Source organism: Marmota marmota, unplaced genomic scaffold, assembly GCF_001458135.2.
Source record: "Marmota marmota marmota unplaced genomic scaffold, marMar, whole genome shotgun sequence".
Lineage (NCBI taxonomy): Eukaryota > Metazoa > Chordata > Mammalia > Rodentia > Sciuridae > Marmota > Marmota marmota.
The window spans coordinates 10557438-10566433 of NW_026000205.1; positions in this window are offsets into that span (position 1 = coordinate 10557438).

The following is an 8996-nucleotide window of genomic DNA, read 5'->3' on the forward strand; positions in this document are numbered from 1 at the left end:
TCTCACTCATCTCCAGGGACAGGCAACTTAAAACAAAAGTGAAGCAAAATAAAAGAGGAATCTTAAAATGGCTACCCATCCTCTCGCCCTGCCCTCAGGGGCGAGCAGTTTACCTTATCACTTACCCTCAGTCGCTCCCCGTGCGAGCCACCAAATGCCGCAGTCTGGCTGGGCACAATCAGGAGCCACTTGTCAAAAGAAACTAACTTTAGTTTTAGAACCACACACGCCAAACAAAACAGCCTCTCAGGAAAAACCCTCAGAGCCTCAACTGCCACCACCCACTTTCCACAAGCCTCTCTCTCCCACACAAGCTTCTCTCCACCTCCCCCAATCCTCCTGCTCTTGAGGCCGATTGGCTGGGTCACGTGGGCGGAGCCAAAAAAGTCCCCCAATGAGCAGCTCCGTGGTCTGAAAGGGCAGGGAAACAGCCCAATGAGCATCACCGCAGAGGAGCCAATCAGCTAGATGTTGCTGGGGCCGCTGTGAGCCAATCATCAGCCGGCAGCTGGAAGTTTGCTGGCAGCTGGAAGTTTGCTGGGCCCCTTCGGCTGTGGCTCTCAACATTGAGCTGGATTTGTAGCTCAGTGGTAGAGTGCTTGTTTAGCACATGTGAGAGGCACTGGGTTTGATCCTTAGCACCACATAAAAATAAATAAAATAAAGGCATGTGTACATCTACAATTTAAAAAGTATTTAAAATTATCTTAAGAAAATAGTGGGACAGGGGCTAGAGTGGTAGCTTAGTGGTAGAGTGCTTGCCTTGCGTGTGTGGGTTTCTGGGTTTGATTCTCAGGACCACATATAAATAAGTGGATAAAATAAAGGCCCATCAACAACTGAAAATATTTAAAAAAGAAAAGAAATAGTGGGATAGACAAATGCACGAAAATGTGTGTGAGGTGCTTGTTCACCACAGCACTGTTTATAAAACTGCAAATTGTGAATGATTTGGGAAGTAGTAAATTTGCAGGCCTGCTACAGTTTGAATCTTAAATGTGTCCCAAAGGCCCATATATTAAAGGCATGGTCCCCAGAGTGGAGCTAGGGTGACGTAGTGAAAATTATAAGCGGTGGGGACTTGTGGGAGGGCCTCAGATCATTGGATGTGTGCACTTGCTAAGCATGGGAAGGATCTCAACCCCTTCCTCTTATACTCTTTTGCTTCTAGCCATGAGTTGACTGGCTTTGCTGTACTGTGTGCTCCCAGCCCTGGTGTAGTGACTCACCACATGCAACAAGCCCAACTCATCATAAACTAGAACCTCTAAAAATGTGAGCCAAAATAAAACTTTTTTCTTTATAAGTTAATTCTCTCAGGAATGTATATTATACCTTTGTATGGTATATAGCTATGTTATAGTGCTGGAAAGCCGACCAACACGAGGTCCCATATGTAGACTCTTCATATAGATAAAAGATAGCATGAATGGTCTGAAGATAAGTGATAAATACTTACTATTTCCTAAATAAGATTGTACAAATTGTTAGGTGCAGGACAGGCTGAATAAGTTGTCTGCAGGGCATGCCAAATAAAGTTAGCTGCAGGGTGACCTGGCCACTCAAACCCTCTGTCTGGTTCTTTATCACCTGTTTGCTTCAAGCCTAAACGCCCAAGCCTCCGCTCAAGGCTGAACACTTAACCCTCCTAGTGCCAACAAGGCAGCTTGCAAACCCAGAGACCCTGTTAGATTTAGGCAGCACAGCAGAAGGGCTATAAAAAGCTTCCCCTGCCGGGGCACCTGGCTTTTTCTTTCTCTCTTTTCTCCTCTGTTGCACTGTTGCAATAAAAATCTCTTGGTTGGTCCACGTGTTGTGGTCACTTTCCTTTCACAAATCACCTAACCCTGAATGAAGGATTTCAGGAAAAATGTCTTTTTAGATGTTCATAAAGAAAGAAAAATAATGAATTTATTTTATATGTATTATAAAATCTATTAAAGTTAGCAGTTTAATGTCACTTTTCATCTTTATATTCATTATTAACATCAAAGTTAAAATGATATAATCAACAGTTAATTTATTGTACACCCTTAATAAGTTTAATGAATGTATATTATACCTTTGTATTTTATATAGCTAGGTTTATTTCACTCTCACATGGAGTTTACCTTGAAAGGGAAGTGATCTTGTTCTGTCTAATATAAGGAAAAGTTCTGATTTACATGTTTGATCTTGTTCATGGTCCCTGTTATTAAAATGTAATTTCATCTCCTGCCTAAGTTGTTGTTGAGTTTTGAATTCTATCTTGGCCCATAACAAATTTCTCAAGTACAGAAATCACCCTCAATTAAAAGGTTTAGTTTCCAGGAAAATAATGCTTGCAATGTATTCCTTACCCAGATCATAGGCTGGAGAAGGAGCCAAAGGGGTGACTGATTGCCAAAGCATGATTAAGCAACAAGAAGGAGATATTTTCAGCATTTTAGAAAAACCCAGGCTACAGGCAGAAATGTTTGGTTTTGTGCTTCTTGTAAGTAGAGAATAGATATTTCCCCTGTGAGATAAGTCCAACACAACTTATGAGGAATTTTTTCCATTTCAATGGAGAAATGGAGAAATTTCAGGAAATCAGCTGCTTTCATGCTTATATTTCTCCTCTAATGGAGATATGCTTATACACAGGAAAAGAAAAAAGATTTGACCTGAATTCTTTTCATTAAGGACCCAGCTATTTTTCTTCTGATAACAACTGCTTTCTCAGTGCAGGGCAAATGCCATCCTAGGCTAAATGACTCATAAGTCAACACATAATCTCTACTTACTCAGCAGTGCAAGTGAAAAGTAAAATGTACACACACATACACACACACACACCATATATATGTGCATAATTAATTAGTTTTGGGTGATGAAAAGCTAGAGGGAAAGAAGAAGATGACAGAAAGCTCTTCCTTTTAGGACCAGGGATTGCAGATTGGGATGGTTGGAGACTTCAGCTATTAATTTTTGAGTTAACATGGCATCCTATCCATTCACAGCCATTTAAGTCCTCTTCCCCTCTTTGAAGATTTTCTGTAGAGGAGTCATAACTGGTGTTTTTGTTTTGTTTTGTTTGTTTGTTTTTTTGGTTCTGGAGATTGAACCATTGAGCTACATTTCCACCCCTCTTTGTTTTTTTGGCTTTTCCTTTGTTTTCATTTTGAGACGGGGGATCCTTAAATTGCTTAGGGCCTTGCTAAATTGCTGCCTCAGTGTCCTGGAGTCCTGGGATTATAAGTGTGGGCCACCACACCTGGTTTCCTTTACATTTTTATAATTAGAAAATTAAATCTTAAACATACATACATGTATAAATCTGGGGAAGGAAATCAGGGCCTCAGACATGCTAGGCAGGTAACACTGAGCTATACCCCCCAGATCCCTACGCATCTTATCTTATAGACAAGCTCTGTGACCAAAATTCCTGTATTCCTTGTATGCACTTTACAATGCTATCAAATAATTATCTTTGGTCAAATTTTCTTAACCCTGGCATTATGTTTTGGGTAATTCAGTGTTGTGGGGCTGTTCTGTGCATTGTAAGCCACTACTTACTTTACCTAATAAAAGCTCCCTAATATGCTAGTGAAAAGGGGAACATATCACAACTATTAGTTATAGAAGGAAGACTGGAACATCTATCTACTTAATATGCATGTAGTTATTATCTCATTTATTTTTTTACTCTCCCTCTTCCTCTATATAAATTGAGTTACAACTTAGATGAAGGTTATAGCATATGTACACAGGATTCTAATAAACAGGAGACATTACCCAACATACTTTTCAGCTGAAAAAGGAATGGCTACATTATTTTAGGTAAGGTTTGAATTTTCAGTTATGGGAAGAAACATGCACATTGTTGGGATGTCATCTTGTGAACACTGACCATTAATTTGGCTGCCCAGTATTTGTGTACCCTTGGGAAATACCCATCTTTAGAAGCAGAGGCCATTCCAGCTTCCTCAGCTGTTAATGTGTAGGGATGGAGTCTAGGATCTACCACTCAAACACCACCTCAGAACAGTAAGGCATAATGATGCAAAGGCACAGGTCCATGGAGAACCCATCTCTCCCAGAAGAGTGATTCCAGGTGAACAGCTGTCACTAGCAGGAATAGTCACAATCCAGCACTTACACTGTCAATCATATAAACTAGAGAATCTGTGCACAGTGATAATACCACAGGTGATCTCACCACACAAATTCTGTTATTTGGGACATTTTTTCTGGCTTTCTATCTTTGCCTGCTTAGATTTTCTATTGTGGGGGGCCACATTAAGTAACCATGCCTTCCAGTCCTGATGCATCATGAGGATCTGAAAGATCACTCTTGTCTGGCGCAGTGACTTGGTCTTCCGAGTTACACTCACCTGTTCCCTTGTAGTCCTGCCCCTTCTGACCTTTTTTGGATAGAACTTTCTAGGAACAGGAGTCCCCCCAATAAAATCTCACTTCTGAACGTATTCCTTCTCTATTGTCAGTGACTTTCTCTTGCTCTCCCTTTTGGGGAGCCTGAGGCCGAGAGCTGGGGAAGCTTTCCTGAAGCTTGTGTAAAACAAGGTAAATTGTGTCTGGGTTTTATTTGGTGTTCCCGTAAATTCACACAAGTTATCATATTTCAGCTGCCCATGCTGGTTGATGACGACATTCTGTGTGGAACCCAATATCCTTTGACTGAGTTCCTTATCTCCTCAATTAAACAAAAATTAGAACATATTGTCGGTAACCAATGTGTTTCCATTATTATTAGAAATAAGACAACGAGGGCTTAAGTAGACATTTCTGTGTATTACTTATACCTCTTTCCTCCTGATTTCTAGACTGAGAAATACAGCATTTTTATGCTTTTGAAAGAGGCAGCTTGAACTTGAAGTTAAAATGCACATTCTGAAGCTTCATGAAACTCTTGATAACTGGGATATATACATAAATAGCACTGGGCTAGGAGAGTAGGCATAGTCATAGTCTGCTGTAGGGACCATGAAGAAGTTATGAGTAGTGTAAGTTTTAACATATTTCACAAGGCAATAAATCATTTCTCTTATGATATATAAACATGAGTAGGGATGAAAATAGGAAGCAGAAATAATCCTAAAAAACTGACCCTTCTGTCCATAAAAAAGAAAATATAGTGAAAAGAAAAAATCCCGTCCAACACCGTCACCAGGTCTTTAACATGCAAAAAGACAACAAACAAACAAACAAACAAAAAACATATGTAAATATTGTAAGATGGGTGTATCATCTTTATTTGCGGATTTATGATGGTAAAACCTGAGAATTTATCATCTTATAACTAATACCTTATAAAATATATTAAAATTTCAGATATTACTAGCATATTTTAAGTGTTGTGCAGCATTACATTAGAAGGTATTTTATTAGCTATAAGAGAATGAGAAAAATGAGGAGTAATCAAAGAAATTTCACAACATATGTATTAATAGATATTCCTTAACAGATATTCATCCATTCAATGTCAACTGTGCAGTCATTTGGGGTTCTCTGTATTTAAATAAAATAAAATTCAAAGTATAAACCCAATGAGTTTTTATTCAAATTGGATAAAACAACTTAAATTTTATGGAGAAACATCTGTCTTTATTTCCAAATAATAACCTATATATTAATAATATGCAATATTATTTATTTCCAAGCAATAAAAGTGTTTGAAAAATTTAAGTCAAATATTGATGGAACAAAGAAGATAGAAATAGATATGAGGATAAGAGCTATAATACATGACATAGTATTTTAATGTTCAGTAGGAGAAAAAATAATAAAAATTGGTTCTAAGCACAATTCATCTTATTTCTGGATGGAAAAATACTGACATCCTGTATCATACTGTGAACCAAAATCAATTCCAGATAGATTAAAATGTTAAATCTATATGTTTGTATACACATTCACAGAAAATTGCACTTGGCTCCTTTATTCCATGGCTGTCTGAAATTTTCTATAAGCAAAACTTTTGTAAGAAACAGAAAACACTGGAAATAAGACTGGGAGTATAGTTCAGCAGCAGGTCTTGCCTGGCAAGCACAAGGTGCTGGGTTCAATCTCCAGAAACACACACAGAGAAAAAGAAAACATTGGAAATAGCTTGAGAAACAAAATAGATAAGAATATGAGAAAGTTTATTGTAGCATTACTCTTTGCTATTTTTTGTTTTATTTTTCTTTTTCCAATGCTAGGGACTAAACTCAAGACCTTGTACATCCTAGGCAAGTACTCTTACTACTGAGCCATATTTCCATCCCAGAAGCATTACTTTTAAAATATAAAGAACAGAAGACAAGCAGAAATAATAATTGGGGAAATGTTTGAAGAGGCAAAGGCATACATCTACTGTGGAACATACTGTAATTATTAAAGACTTGAAGAAAAAAATTTAAAAATGTAGTTGAATGTAAAAAGGCAAATTTCAGAGAAATATATAAAGTATTGTCCATTCTTTTTTTTTAATTTATTTTTTAGTTGTAAATGGACACAATACCTTTATTTATTTTTTTTATGTGGTGCAGAGGATCAAACCCAGGGCCTAGCACGCACTAGGCGATCGCTCTTCCGCTGAGCCACAATCCCAGCCCCATCCATTCTTTTAAGTATAATGATTTATTTTGTGTATTATCATTTGAGCATAAAGAAATTCATGAAGGGAAAGCTTTAGGCATTATTCAAAGTGAACAGCTATGGAAAGACAATGAGGAATGGACAGGGACAGAGATTGATTTTCATTTAATGGCACTATTTCATTGACCTAGTATAAAAGCACTATTTCTGTAATTTTAGATGAGGACTTAATCCTCCAAATATGCACATAAAACAAAATAGAAATGCCTTTGGCAATTCTCATTGTTTACCAGTTTTCTTTGTGATAACAATGTGTAATAATTCTCCCATTTGCAGGTATTTTTGTTCACTCTACATTTCGCAAACTCATTATAAAATTTTACTTTTTTTTTTTTTTTTGGTTCTGGGAATTGAACCCAGTGGTTAAGGGGTACTTATGCACTGAGCCACATCCAAGCCCCCCCCTTTTTTAAAAATATATTTTGAGACAGTGTCTCTCTAAGTTGCTTAGGGCCTTGTTAAATTGCTGAGGCTGGGTTTGAACTTGTGATCCTCCTGCCTCAGCCTCCCAAGCCTCTAGGATTACAGGTGTGGCAAAATTTTACGTCTTGAGAGCTTGTCTGGAGGTTCTAGCAGGGGAGCACAGCTACTCATATAACCTTGACCGAAGAACAGTCCTCCTCTATCAGGGAAGGTCATCTTCTTTGACCCAGCACACAGCTTTTGGAGGGATGCATATGGAGCAGTGAAGGAGGAAGGGATACCCGCTTAGCCAGCCAGATCAGCTGAATCAACCCTGGTGATCAATGGGGTGACAAATGTCACAGCCAGATCGCCCTCACATCCAAAAATTTTACCTCTTTAAAATTATAAAAATAAAGTAATTCAGTGTCCAAAACCTCTTACTGCCAAGTACACATGAGGCCTGGGATTTAATAGCAAGTACAACAAAAACAAAAACAAATCAAAAATCCTGTTTACACAGAATTTAAGAAAAATTAGAGTGGTAGGGAATGAAAGGATGGACCTCTGGCAACAATATATGGATTTCCCTTCCCCACAATGGTTACCTGTCCGGTAAACCAGACAGCTATTTGCTAAGCATGAAAACTGGGGCACAAGAAAAGCCCATCTCAAAACATTAACTTAATCCTAAATAAAGCCCAACTGTGGGTTAAAAAAAACCCAACCAAAAAATAAAAATTTAAGGAGTTAGGTGGGATGGCACAAGTCTGTAATCCCAGTAACTCAGGAGGCTGAAGCAGGATCCCAAGTTGGAGGCAAGCCCAGGGAATTTAGGGAGACACTGTCTCAAAATAAAATGAAAAGGGGTGGAGATGTAGCTTAGTGGTAGAGCACCCGAGTTCAATCTCTGGTATCACAAACATCTTGATTTCTTTTTTTTATAATTTTTTTTAGTTGTTGATAGGCCTCTTTTTATTTACTTATTTTATTTATATGTGGTGCTGAGAATCGAACCCAGGGCCTCATACATGTTAGGCAAGTGCTCTACCACTGTGCCGCACCCCAGCCTGACAACTTGATTTCTTAAAGTATTTTTATTAGGCTTCTGTACTACAATGGCAGAGTTGAGCAGTATCAACAGAAATATTTTTTATGGCCCACAAAAGCTAAAATACTTACCCCCTTTCTTGCCCTTTATGGAAAATGTCTGCTGACCTTTGGTCTAGAACACAATATATAATTCCATTGATGTATTTGATGCAATTGCAAAATTATGACAATCTGGGTTCTCAATAGGTTAACCCTAAAAAGTTTTATTTTCATGTATGTATTTATCTACAGCATAAGAATGATAACTGACATGATGCTTAGAATAAGTAAAAACTGCATATAGGGGAAAATATTAGGAGTAGAACAAGTCCTTACCTTGAAGAAAGAAAAAACCCCTTCATATTTGGATTCAGCTATTTCATCTCTGGAAAAAAATTTCAGCTGGAAACTGTTCACATCTATGAAACTTTAGGGAAATTACCTTGTACTGTACTATTTCTCCCCTGCCCCCAAACCTTTATAGGGCCAAGGAATTTGCCCCATTAAAAGCTCCTATTGTGGGGCTGGGATTGTGGCTCAGTGGTAGAGTGCTCGCCTAGCACGGGCGGGACCCGGGTTCGATCCTCAGAATCACATAAAAATAAAGGCATTGTGTTGTGTCCATCTACACCTAAAAAATAATTTTTTTTTTAAAAGCTCCTACTGTGCCAGGCCAGTGGTACATGGCTGTAATCTCAGCAACTCAGGTGGTTGAGGCAGGATTTCCAGGCCTTGTGTCAAAATAACAAATAAAAAGGGCTGGGGATATGGGTCAGGGGTCAGTGGTTAAGCACCCCTGATACAAATAAAACAAAACAAAAAACAACACTTGTAGAGATGACATATCTTCTTTGGCTTTTTTTTTTTTTTTTTTTTTTTTT